The 12,995-nt window shown below is 44.6% G+C and overlaps 1 protein-coding gene across 4 annotated transcripts in view; it reads right to left on the reverse strand.

The window, feature by feature from the left end:
- Positions 1-12,995, reverse strand: part of Dlgap2 (DLG associated protein 2) — a 684,399-nt gene that overhangs the window by 604,201 nt on the left and 67,203 nt on the right. Inside the window, exon 1 of one of the 4 annotated variants that reach the window (XM_040733552.1) lies at positions 10,696-11,083. The exons of the other annotated variants lie outside the window; for them this stretch is intronic. The gene's annotated coding sequence lies outside the window, so the exon portion shown is untranslated. Of the gene's footprint in view, positions 1-10,695; positions 11,084-12,995 lie in introns of those variants that run through there. 4 annotated transcript variants of the gene reach the window in all.

The following is a 12,995-nucleotide window of genomic DNA, read 5'->3' on the forward strand; positions in this document are numbered from 1 at the left end:
CTAGTGATGCTGCATTTACCAAAGATCCTATCATCAAATAGATCTTATATAGACTTCTACCTTCCACTTGATTAGTAGTAACCTAGCCTCATGTATTTTTCCAAACCGACGCATGTCCTGGAATCCTATGGGTTTACAGAAGTAGTCCTAAATTTCCTCGGGCACTCCACAGCACTGCTAAACTCCCTACTGAACTACACTCCTGTTCGTGTCAGGGGCATTTTCTACACCCACCAGATACTACATCCATTCATGTCACTTATATTCATTTGAAATGGCTATTATACTGTACCAATGTCTTCCATCACCTTGATATAATTATGTTTTTTCTGTAATATGCTCACTTCATGCATTATGATAACCAAGATCTCACTACTGGAGCAATATTTATAGAGCAAAACCTACTCACTCGTATTTCACATCTAGATGGATTGAATTAGCTCGTATTCTTAAAATAGTATCCACACTCTTAAGTGAGATGACCCTTCTTCTGCTACATTTACCCAGTTTTGAAATAACTAAAAGACAATGAGGAAAGTTTAAATAACATAAAATTATCAATTGATGAAATCTCATGTAGAATATATGAATCACGAGATGGCGACTTTATAAGCAAACCTATGATAACCTGCATCTCTGGCCCATTAATGTTAGCTGGTGCTCATCACTTTCAGTCAGTAAGAAGCCAACCATTTCACCCTGACTTTGAAATTTCCTGCCAAATAATCCCTACAAATTATCTCAAGGCCCTGGTAAAATTCCTATCAGTTTTGTTCTTTTGGTCTTATCCAGTCTGAGGATTTTCTGAAGCCATGGGTGACAAGAAGTTATTTCTTTAATAACACAGTTTCCCCAGGCATCACCTTAGAACTCCTAATTTTGTGTGATGCTCCCATGTTTTGAGGGTAAGAAAATCCCTAATGACTTTGCAAACATATACATGTATTCAAAATCATCATTAAACTGAACCAATATGGTTTAAATAGCAATTTTACTAAAGGTTTATTAGCATGATCAATATTTTGTCTTGAGTTCAGTAGTCATCACCCAAAGTCGGCCATCACAACATGGGTCCGACTTTGCGATTCATTTCTTCATGGCTGCTGATTGCTAACCTGTTAATCCAACTTTACCATAGAACCAGTGCAAAGCTCTCTAACCAACTTAATTCTGTTTGCTGGCTGATTAGTTTGTGGCATGCTATTCTTTTAGCCATAGATCTCACTGGAAATGTGCTAATTATGTACAATAGCATCACTCTCCAATGACCCCATGTCTTTAATGACAAGAGACTTCTCTGCCTGCACTGAAACACCTTTTTCCTCCGCTGCTGAAAACCCTGTTTCCTATGGGAATAATTACTTCCAAGTAGCTGGGAGACTGGGACAGAGGATGTCCTCTGAGGACACTGGAAGGCAGAGGCTTCTGTGGCAACTGACAGTAAGTTCAGGCCTCTCATGTCCTCACATGGGATGGACCACACAAGGTCATGGGGAAGTCAGCCAGTGCATCAAACTGCAGCATCCACAACTCGCTGGTCTCCTGGAGCTCCTCCATGCAGATTTTAGACTCCGGCATGTGACACCAAGAGTCGCCTCCTCGTGATGAGTCTCTCTTTTGCCTCTGTTCTCTCAGCAGATATAGAAACAGATGTACATCTTATTCAGCTCAGTCCTTTGGGGAACCTTGGCTGACAAAGACAATGGCAGACATCTGGAGAAACCACTCCCTGTGGTCCTTCCAGATCCTTAAGATGAACTATAAGTGACAGAAAAATTAACTCAAGCTCTTGATGACTGTTAAATTGATTAACTGACTCTGTAACTGCCCAAGTCTACAGCCCAGGGCAGTCTGATTCAGTCACTTAGTGATGCTGTTGGGTTCTCCTCACCTCTTCCCACAGACTGTCCTCAGCTGGGTGCTAGTCATGCCCCAAGGTGGCAGGAGGACTGACCCCAAATTGCAATGTTTTGGGTTTTTGTCTGGCTTTGTTTGCTGTTTTCCAAAGAGTGTCATCATGAAATTTGCATGATCATAAATTGCCTTGGGGATAAGAAGAGACCTTGTCTATCCCATGTCAAAGGCTTTGTACTTAGTATGTACCCCATGGCCAATGGTGCAGCCAGTTTTCTCCAAAGTGCCTGGCAACATGGAGACAAGAGTACAGACAGCTGTGGGCAATCCAACAGTAATAAGGACAGCCAGCAGACGAATGTCTGGAGGATGGCACAGGGTCTCCTACTAGCTTCACAAGTACATGCTTTGACAGGTCAAACAGCCATAGACAGACCTCACAAATACAATACCCCTAGATGTTAAAAAGGATGAAGATTACCTCATCATTGACATGTAAACATGTGTCCCTACTTAATACAACTACCTCCCCATATATGAGAATTGAGTTCAGGCACCTGTTGGCACAGTAAGAAGACCCACACAAACAGTGACATGAGAAAATTGATTCACAAGTTGCTAGGAGCCATTTTTCTTCCTCCTCTGTCCACAGTTTTAAAAGCCATTGATAAACAAATTGTATGAGAAAACTCAATTATGCCCCCTTTGCCGTTGATTGGCCTATTGAAAATACCAATGAAACTTAGCAGACAAAGGTTAGGAAAAATTACAGGATGTCATGTGCCATAAATAAGGATATAGAAAAACAATTCAGGGCGCAGTGAGGTTTTCATTCATAGAACATGCTTCAAAACCAAGAGGTGGCAAAGAGACTTGTGTGAAATCCACTTGTAAGAGACTGGTTGCCTATCACTTCATACCTCCAACTGTTCCGTAAGTGCCACACTGCCATTAGCATAGACATGCAATGGTTCATACCAGATTGGCTGCACTATGTTTTGCCAAATACTTTAACTAATGACTGGAAAACATAACAAACAGCATTTCGGTATAATGTGAATTTGAACAAAATCAAATGACAACGTGAAATAGAACTAGAGGAATTTAGAAGACAAGGTTTGAGCTGTGGAAACGAAGGTGAAGATGGGTTCCTGGTGGGAAGACCACGCACTTCACAGAGAAAATAAGGCAGATCCAACATTGTAAGTGCTACAGATCCTGAACAGCTTGATAAAAGGGGTGTGAGAGAAGGTCGGGCCCCAGCCCCCTCTCTGGATACACTGATGCCTGGGAGAACAAGTGTTCCCACACACACGCTGGGTCAGCTGTGAGTCAGTCCTAGACTCAGGACTTCAAGACTTCATGAGCCAGGCATGCCAGCCCTGAGGGCTCTGGAGCAAGTCAGACAGACACCTGGCATTGCTTCCTGGATGAATCACACTACAGAGAACGAGGCAGACAAGGAAATACAGAACCGTGGGCTCTCCCTCTCCTTGGGGAATGGGAAGAGCCTGTTTCTTCCTGAGGAGATAGGGCCACACTGGAAACAGATTCTTAGAATAAAGAGAAGATATTTCATTTCCCCCACACCCAGTGTGGCATCATCAAGGAGCCACCATGATCTAGACAGGATCACGCCAAACCAGTGCCAGCCAAGAGTCCCAAAGACTAGGGCTACATGAAATAGCTGCCAAAAACAGTGAGGGACAGAGAGGGGAAGGTATGAAGAGAAGCAGAAAGAGGGACACAAAGGGAAACAGGGAGGAAGAGATACACAAATGACAAAGAGAAGCAGAGAAATGGGGGTTACAAGCCTCCAGAAAGTTACTAGTGACAGTTCCTTAGCAATAAAACTAACATGAAAATAAATGTTCTAAGCAAAGGTCAGCAGACTGATTAAAATTTCAAATACAGAAATCCTGGATGCCCACTCCAGCCAAACTGCTTTGGACCAAGACAGGCAGTCTCTCTAACACTGCCAGCCTACAACCCTTCCAGCCCTGGAAATCCTCACTCAACTTGGCTCATGGACCGATGACCTGTAAGACAGCCCCTCTACCCTGAGTTCCTCCACCCCCCCTTCAAGAGCCCTCTTTACCCTCTAGCAAGCCCCTCATCCAAAATCATCTCTGCACCTCCTTTTCCTCCCCTACCCACCCAATCCAATGCTCACCTCCAGTCTCTGGCATGGTGGGCTGCAAACACATAGCAAAAGACTCAACCAAAACCCAACTCCAGATGGTCAGGTCTCATTAGAAAAACAAAAGCAATATGAAAAACTAAAACAATACCCCCCCCAAAAAAAGAAGAAAAAGAAACTAATCCCATACTAATAATGGTCCTCAATGACAATTTAGATAAAATTCAAGATATGGAATTCAAAGGAATAATTATAAATATGTTCAGAGAATTCAAAGAAGACACAAAGGAGCATCCAAATGAGCTGAGAGAGGCAAGAATAAACTGATTAAATCCCGAGGAAACACCAACAGCTAAATGAAGTTAGGAGGGCAATTCATAATAGTAAAATAGAATTCAATAAAGAGAAATGCTGAGGAAAACACAAGCTGAAATGAAGATGGACATGAACTGTTTAATTTGTTAAATAAAAAGATCACTGAAAAGTCTCACCAACAGAATGCATTATGGGGAAATAGAGCATCGGGGCTTGGAACACAAGGTAGAGGATTTGGATGAGTCAGTCAGAGAAAATGGTAATTATTTCTTTTTAAAATACACAAACAGAACACTTGTGGTCTTTGGAACACCGTGAAAAGACCAGGAAGAAATGAAGAATTATGACATAAAAAGAGGAGGTGCAGAAAATATTTTCAATAAGATCCTGAAAAAAAAAACTTCCCAAATTTGAGAAAACATATAGGCACAAGAGACCTCAGAACCGTGAAAAGACAGGACTACCAAAGAAATGCTGTTATAGTTAGCACTGCAGTTAACACTATAGTTATATAGTTAAAAGCACTAAAAATGCACAATGCTTACAGCTACAGGGAAGAAGGCCAAAGTCACATATAAAGGCCACAATTAACAACCTAGAATGTTATACCCAGCAAATCTATCCTTTATGAGAGAAGAAAACCATCCATGATAAAAACAGACTAAAGGAATCTAAGACAGCTCTACAGGACATACTGAAAGAAATGTTGCAGAGTTAACAAAGGGATAAACACACCCACAGAAGCCACAGGGGGAGTAAACAGTATGAGGGCAGTTAATCAAAAGATGTCCCAGAAAAATGCTACAAAAATGATCAGAACAGCAAGAATTAATAAACACACAGAGAGAAACAGGGTTTCTTCTTTGTGTAGTCCTACCTGTCCCAGAACTGGCTCTGTAGACCAGGCTGGCCTTGAGCTCACTGAAATTCACCTGCCTCTACCTCCCAAATGCTGGCATTAAAGGTGTTGGCCACCACTGCCTGGCTCACATCCTTCAGTAATAACCCTAATATTAAATGTCTCAAAGATACAGTTTAAAAAAAAAGACTAACCGATTGGGTAAAAAAAAAAAACCAAGATCCATCTTTTCGCTATTGTTGTTGTTGTGTTTGTTTGGAAGACTGTGGAAGACTCTGGAACTCTGAACTAGCAAGCAGATGGATGCTGTGAGCAGAGTTTAGTGGGTGGTTCTAGGAAGAACCTGGCAGACAGAGATACTGAGAGAAATGAAGATGGTAGAGGCTAGCTCATGCAGTGTCACAGGGAATCAAGGACTCTAACAGCAATTAGGCTAGAGGCCACTTGAGATACTTTGCAAAGAAGCCTGGAAACCTTCTCCTTGTGTCCTGACAACCCCCGAGGCTAGATAAAAGTACTGATCTAAGGGTCAGATTTAAAAGGCAATGGACTAACATTTTTGTTAGAGGATATTTCAATACGACATAACACTGAAGATTTGGCGTAGTTATCACTGATAACTTTTTTATGCAGGTCCACATTTTTAAAAAGATGGTCAAGCAGGGCAAAAAGAAACACAAAATGCAGTGTTGAAGAAGAGAAGAACACTGTGAGGCTTAACGTTACAGCCGAGGCCTGTGCTGAAAGAGAGGTTGTCCCTAAAGGTAACTTTAAGAACTTTCCTGATTGATGGGAAGGGTGACCCGAGGGAAAGCTCCACCCGAACAAGCTTCCCACAAGTGAAACTAAAGAGCCTCAGGAGTTGTTAGCTCCTGGAAATCAAAGGCTTCAACCTCAGAAAGTTGCTGCTAGTGTGGCCAAATGGAACAAGGGTCCATTCCAAGCTGGCGGCTGAACTTGACACTGCTGTCCATACATGTGACACGGGCCCTGATACTGGCTTTGGAAACATGAAAATGATATGAAGGTGCAGTTTAAGCAAAACACTGTGCCCAATGTGAATGTGGGGGGTCCCCAGAGAGACCCCACTGGGAGAACAGCAGGCCACAAGAAGCCAAGGCATAAGGCTCTTAAAATAAAGTCTGGGTTTCACTGGAAACCCCAAGATGTTGTAGATGCCAGAGCCATGAAATATCTGTCAAGGAGAACTGCATACAGGAAGTAGAACCAGCTTAAGAGAGAGAGAGAGAGAGAGAGAGAGAGAGAGAGAGAGAGAGAGAGAGAGAGAGAGAGGTCATTGGCAGCTGAGTGGGTCATCTAAACTCAGCCATCGAACATAGGCCAACAGGATTTGGTATTTGTCTGCTGGGCTTCAGTCTTGCTTTGATCCAGGATTCCCTCACTACCCGATTTATCCCTGTCAAAATGGGAATATATATTATGTGCCATTGTATGTCGGTTGTAATTTGGCTTGTTTTGGTTGTAATTTCCAAGGGAAATCACAGTTGGAGGATTGCTTTGAGTCTCAGAAGATACTTTTGCCTTCTGACTTTCAAACGATTTTGACTGGTAAAGTCTACAGAGACTTTCAAAGTTAAAGTAAATGCATTCTTTTCCACCATGATATGGCCATGAGTCAGGAGAGACCAGGGAATGCATTGGTGACTCGAGTGAGAAAGGTCCCCTCCCCTCCAGGCTCACCTACCGGAACAGTCGGCACCAAGAGAAGACAAGGTATTCCAATCAAATAGAGCTAGGAAACAAGCAGGCACAGATATTCTTTCTGATATCTGACAAAATTTCACACTCAAGGCCAAAATCCACCAAGCGGATGTCTTCAGTATATATACCCCAAACATAGGCATAGCTCCTTTCATGAATCAAACACCAGTAAATTTAACACAGGGATGGTGGGTGACTTCAGTACTCCATTATTAACAATAAACAGGTCATTGGGATAAAAACTAAACAGAAACGATGAAGTTAAATGATGTCATAAATTAAACAAACCTAACATATATCTATAGAGCATCCCACCAAACCCTGAAAATATGCATTCTTCTAAAACCAACAGCACATGAAATATTCTCCAAAACAGGCCTCATTTTAAGATACAAAGCAAGCCTTTTAAAATATAGGGAAATTGAAATAACATCTTGCTCTATCTGACCACAAGGGGATAAAGCTGGACTTTACCAGCTAGATAAACTGCCAAAATACAAACATCATTGCTGAATGCCTGTGGTGTTTCTCTGAAAGAGTTGTTGCCACAACCCCTGGTCAGGTCTCCAGCATGGAGCACAAGACTACTGCAAGTGTGCCAGTGAGTGATGGCTCTAGGCCACCTTAGACACAGCTGCATGCCGTGTACATGGAACCCTGTGTTATATCTGTATGGGCAGAAGCCCTGCTGCACCATTTACCCAACAGGACTCGTCTAGTATAGATCACAGGCCACCTCATCCTCCTGGAAGGCGCAGACTCTCATTTGTAGCTCTTCTGGTCTCTTGTGGCTGCCCTCTCCCCAGAGGTCCCTTGGTGACATATCTTTCTGGGTCCTGAATTCTCCCACAAAGAGGTAGGCTTTTTTAAAACCTCAGCAGGCACAGAGTCATGCTGACCATCAACAACAAAAAGACGTAGAATAACTGTACGCCACAGTCTGGGGGGTTGTTCTTCTCACCCCCTCCACCTCCTCCTTTTTTCCACACATCTAGCAGGGTCCAGAGCATCCCCCTGCAAACCTGTACACAGACTCATCTCTACTCTCTCAAACCCACCCCTGCTGAAACCACAGTCATGTCACCCGTGTGTAACAGCCCAAGAGGAATCAGATGTGGCAACCTTTGTGCCTCGTTGTAACTAAGAAAAGTACAGCATCTTCTCCCAGGGTTACAACAAGCCTAAGGGAAAGGCACCGCATCTGCCATGGTCAGGTGAGCATGGGACTGACTTACATAAAATGACACTAATTAGCAGGATTCCAAACCAGAGCGCCACCTCTGGCTGGCTACTTGGCTCCGTGAAGAGCCTCCGTTGTTCAGTGACTGAGCTTCCTCTCCCCCATGTGATCACAAACCCATCAAGCCTTTGGTCCTCCTGCTTCAAGAGAGTACTCACTGGCCTCTCTCTTTCCTCCTTGTGATATGAAACTGGTCCATTTCAAAAGAAACCTCAGCACAAAAGATGTAGAAAAACGAAGTCAAGTGGCCTAGAAACCTCAGAGTGTATGCCTCTGACAAACCTAAGACAAATGAGAGGGAGAGGGGAGATGAGGATGACAAGGATTTCATCTGTCTTCCTTCGAAGCTGAACAGAGAGGAGACAGCAAAAGGCTTCACACAGCAATCATCTTTTCACCCAGAACTGTTTGGGGACCAGAGAGAAGGCACAGAGCATAAAAGCACTCTGAGTTCAACCCCAGAATCCATGGTGGAAATAGAGAGCTGACTCCTTAAAGTTGTCCTCTGACCCCCACATGTGCCTGGTCAGTCATGTCAGCCTCCCCCTCCCCTTCCCTTTCCCCTCCCTCTCCCCCTCCCTGTTCCCCTCTCCCTTTCCCCCCTCCCTCCCCTTTCTCCATCCCTCCCTCCCCCTTCTACCTCCTCTCTCTCTCTCAAACACACACAAAACTAGTGAAAGAAAAGAGAATGACTTGAAGTTTCTCACTGATGACAGGAGGAGACCACACTCAGGGCACCCTCTGCAGAGAGCACGATGCTACAATCCCAACCTTGATGATGCAGGTTAAGTGTCATTTTTTTCCACTGCTGTCAATCTTGTGCTTACACATCCAGATGATAACTTAGTATCTGTTCTTTCGGGTATTATTCTCTAATATCTATAACCTCTTAAGCAAGAAGATTGATGTTGCATTGAGAATTACATAGAAAAGTAGGAAAGTCTACAGTTTCACTTAATCACGGTCCTGGAGTGAAACTGCCCCATCAATCATGCTTTCCCTGCATGGAACTTTAAAAAAATACACCAGAGGAATAACACTGAGCTCTGACATGCCAACCCACACTCCAAAACTTAGCGCAAAGACCTCATTAAATAACTACACAGCAGTAGAGATTGCTGGCATGGGTGTCACCCCACCAACAGCCACCCCCTGCAGAATCAAACCCTCCTCCTGAGCCTCCGTCACTCAGGCATCCTTGAAACCCCTACTCCACCTCTGGGGGATTTGCCATGTTCATATGATCCAGAACCAGACATTTGGTGTGGCCTATCCTTCATCCACAGGGACTTTTCTAAGCTGTACACATCACATGGTGACTTAAGGACAGCCAACAGTGTGGTTTCTACTGGGAAAACTGTGAAGATATTGGAAGCATCAGCTGCCACAGGCTCCCGTGTGACGGTCACTTGGGTGAAAGTCGCAGGCCCTGACGGAGCACGGTACCGGGAGGAGTAGGAGAACCACCCCCGTACCACATCGCTTGAGCCTTCAGGCCCTGCACCTGCAAACACCGTCTGCATTTATAAGCCAAACTGAGGACGTGAGGCTGCGACATCTGTCACCTCATTGATCACCAGGATTGACTCTGCCGATCTGGCTGGCTAGGAGGGTGTCCCCTTCCTCCACAACTGCTCCATGGGTGTCCCTCCCAAAGACGCATGCTAGATCAAAGAGGGCCACCTTCCTGGAATAGAGGAGGATGGGTCCTCAGTTAGGGGCATAGGAAGGAGTAGCTGTGCTCCCCTGCTGAACCCTCCAAACAAGCTCTCACAAGCCAAAGTGATCTGGGTCTCCATCATATCCACCCAAATTAATCCTAGCTGCCTGGACATGCTTGTTATAGCCCAATCAACATTGCCCTGTGCCTTCCTTGACTGTAAGGTATTACCATACCCAGCTTTCCATGGGGTTTCCAAATGGTCTTGGCTAGTGTCTCATGATAAACAAATCAGCAGGCCACTGCATTCTACCATTTTCTTCCTTACGAGGGAAAAGCTAGCATGGTAAACACAACAGAAAGTAACAGACCACGCCGAAATCTTTAGTGTAGTTTTATTTCCCGTAGAAACATGATTGTAAGTGTAGGTTATGTGCCCAGGCCAGATCACAAGCAAACAAGGTTACAACAGGATGTCCACAGCACATTTGGCAATGATGGTCATAAACGGGTACAGAGATTTCTTGTGGGAATTCAAAACCAGGTACACTGAAGGACATTCTGAAACAACGACTCCGATGTGAGCAGGAAGCCATAAGGGGTGTGGGCTGCAGTTTGGAGAAGGGCTGAGAGAACAGTAAGGGAGCATCTAAGAGTGGGTCAGAGGCTTAGAAGCTGCGTCAGAGAACCCGAGCCCCAGAGACAGCGCTCAGCACAGACGGCGACAGCTGTACCAGCGCCTGTGAGGATGGTTTCTGAGGAAGAGACCCCCTGGAAGAAATTGGAGCACATAGGAGGGGTGTGGGGAGGAGCACGTGGGGAGCTGGAGTAGCCTTCTCAAGTCTCTACCACGGACACACCTACTCTTCATTATTCTGGACAGGGAGAAAAAAAAAAAAACCAACCTTCTGTTAGGCGGTCGTCATTTGCTGGGGGCGAATCACCATGATCCAAAACTTCCCAGGCCAGAAGCTGGACTTCTCCAGAAAGGAAAACGACTTGAAAAAAAAATCTGTAGAGAACAGCCAGGACTCGTTCTGGATATTAGAGCTGAATTTAAAAAAAAAATGGCTTAAGAAATTTCCGAACATTCTTGGGGAAGGGAGAAGAAATAATTAAATTTATTTCCTCTCGTGTTCATATGTTAACATTTCCCTGGTCAAAGAGCAGGCTGCTGAAGCCAGCCCTGAATTCCTCAAATGAGCACAAAGTGGAAATTACAGAACAAACTGCAAAACGTCAGCCATGTCTCCCGTCACTGACAAGACTGGGGCGGGAGGGGGAGAAGCAGAGGTCAGCCTTGGCCCACAGAGCCGGCTCAGCTCTCCAGATCACACGCAAAGCTGACAGGCAAAAAGGCTAACAAACGTGTGATTCTTTAGAGCCGCGCGGTGCCCACCCAGATTAGCTTCTCCCTCAGATAAGGTAAGGAGATTAACACCTGAGCAGCAAGGAGGCAAAGAAGACGGCTTCTCTCAAAGTCAAAACCACTGTCCAGCTAAAGCAGACCTTCAGGAACTCGGGCCCCCGGAGCGAGGCAGTAATAGCAAACACATGGGAGGCCTTCCCACAGCCCTCTGTGAGCACGCCTGACCATCACAGCCATGTGGTCAGGATGCTGCTCTCCACAGCAGCCAATATCCCACTTGCTGCGGTTTAAATTCGCAGCACGTGCCTCTTTCTACCCTAGCAACCGAAGTGCAGCTCCTTCTCACAGAGGCTGCTGCAGGTGGAATGTATTTAGCAGGCCTGTCTTTTTTAAGATCCGCAATCTAATGTCAAATTTCTCATGAAATCCCAAAGTTCTTGAATTGCATTTCCTTCCTGGTGCTAGCAAAAAAAAAAACTGTTAATTTTTAATCAATAATACAGCACAAACTTAATGCGCTCATTCATTATGCTCATAATTTCAGCAGGATGGCAAAGTCCAAGGGATGGTATATTTCTCTGGCTAATTGAGAATGTAGTCCCTTTGACCCGAGCGTTTATATTTCTGGGCAAGGCTGAAGTCCCGAGAAAATTGATATAAAATGAATTTTGCAGGATCGCGCTTTAGGAAAGAAGAAATTGGCCACTGACAGCAAGGAAAACAATTCTCTGGCTGTGGATATTGCAAAGTCTTTCCAGAGGGCACCCCCTGGCAACACCGCATTGGCTGGAGTTTCAGCAGCTAAGGGGACCCAGGTTCTCAGAACCAATGCATCCCCCATAGGAGCAGCCAAGCAAGTGGTAGCCTTGGAGACTGTCTCATCTTCAGCCAGTAATTCTGTACCTTGCCAGACTGTTCATAGGTAGATTGTAGCTTCTCTCCATGAAATGGTGGCTATGCTAATGTACTGCTTACAGTAACCTTTCCTTGAGATCGTGATATTGTACTGTAAACTCCAGATGTGTAAATAAAGTTTACTGGTAAACACTAATAATAATTACTGCTTTGGGGCTTATGAGGTACCAGACATGATACCACGTGTCTATAACTTCAGCATTCAGGAAGCTGAGGCAGGAGGATCACACATTGTCAGAACATGGTCCAAGGGATGAAGTTCTGCAAGAGGAATTCTGTATGCTTGTGAGAAACTCCAAGAAAACAAGACAAGAGTCCTGTGACCTCAGTTTCTTGAAAAACGCAGAACTATTCTTGGAATGTGTTTTCCATGCCCCTCCTAGGTATAGTGGATAGCAATGAGTTTATTTCAGATTATTCATCACAACTGGGTGTTGTTACTTGTTTATATGGCTCTATGGAAAAACGTGTTTTTTTTTTGTCATGTGCAGCTTGTCCTTGTGACTATACACAGCTTGAACTCATAGAACGCTACCCATGTGACTCTTCTTAACCCTCGGAGCTTAAACTGACTGAGGCTCTGAATAACGCTGGCTGTGGCATGAGACTTCAGTCTGCCTCATGTTTAGGCTCCATTCTCCCAGGTTCTGCTGACTGTAGAGTGGTAAATAATACATGTCTAGAATTTTGTGTCATGAGAAGAAAGAGCCCAGAGAGGAGGTACCAGATGCTGCCTCTTGCTTGGTATCTGTGCATACAAACAGAGAAGACCATTGTCAAAGGGACTCGTGAGAGCAGTAAGCCTAGAGAGATGGCACCTTCAAAAGACACCCAGCGGCAGGCAGGTGACAGGCATTCAGGAGGCCACCAGGCAGGAAGAGTAGGCAGCACTCCAGGGGAAGCAAGGTCAGTGGCAAGGCC

This window comes from Mesocricetus auratus, unplaced genomic scaffold (genome assembly GCF_017639785.1).
Source record: "Mesocricetus auratus isolate SY011 unplaced genomic scaffold, BCM_Maur_2.0 Super-Scaffold_100031, whole genome shotgun sequence".
In the NCBI taxonomy this organism is placed as follows: Eukaryota; Metazoa; Chordata; class Mammalia; order Rodentia; family Cricetidae; genus Mesocricetus; species Mesocricetus auratus.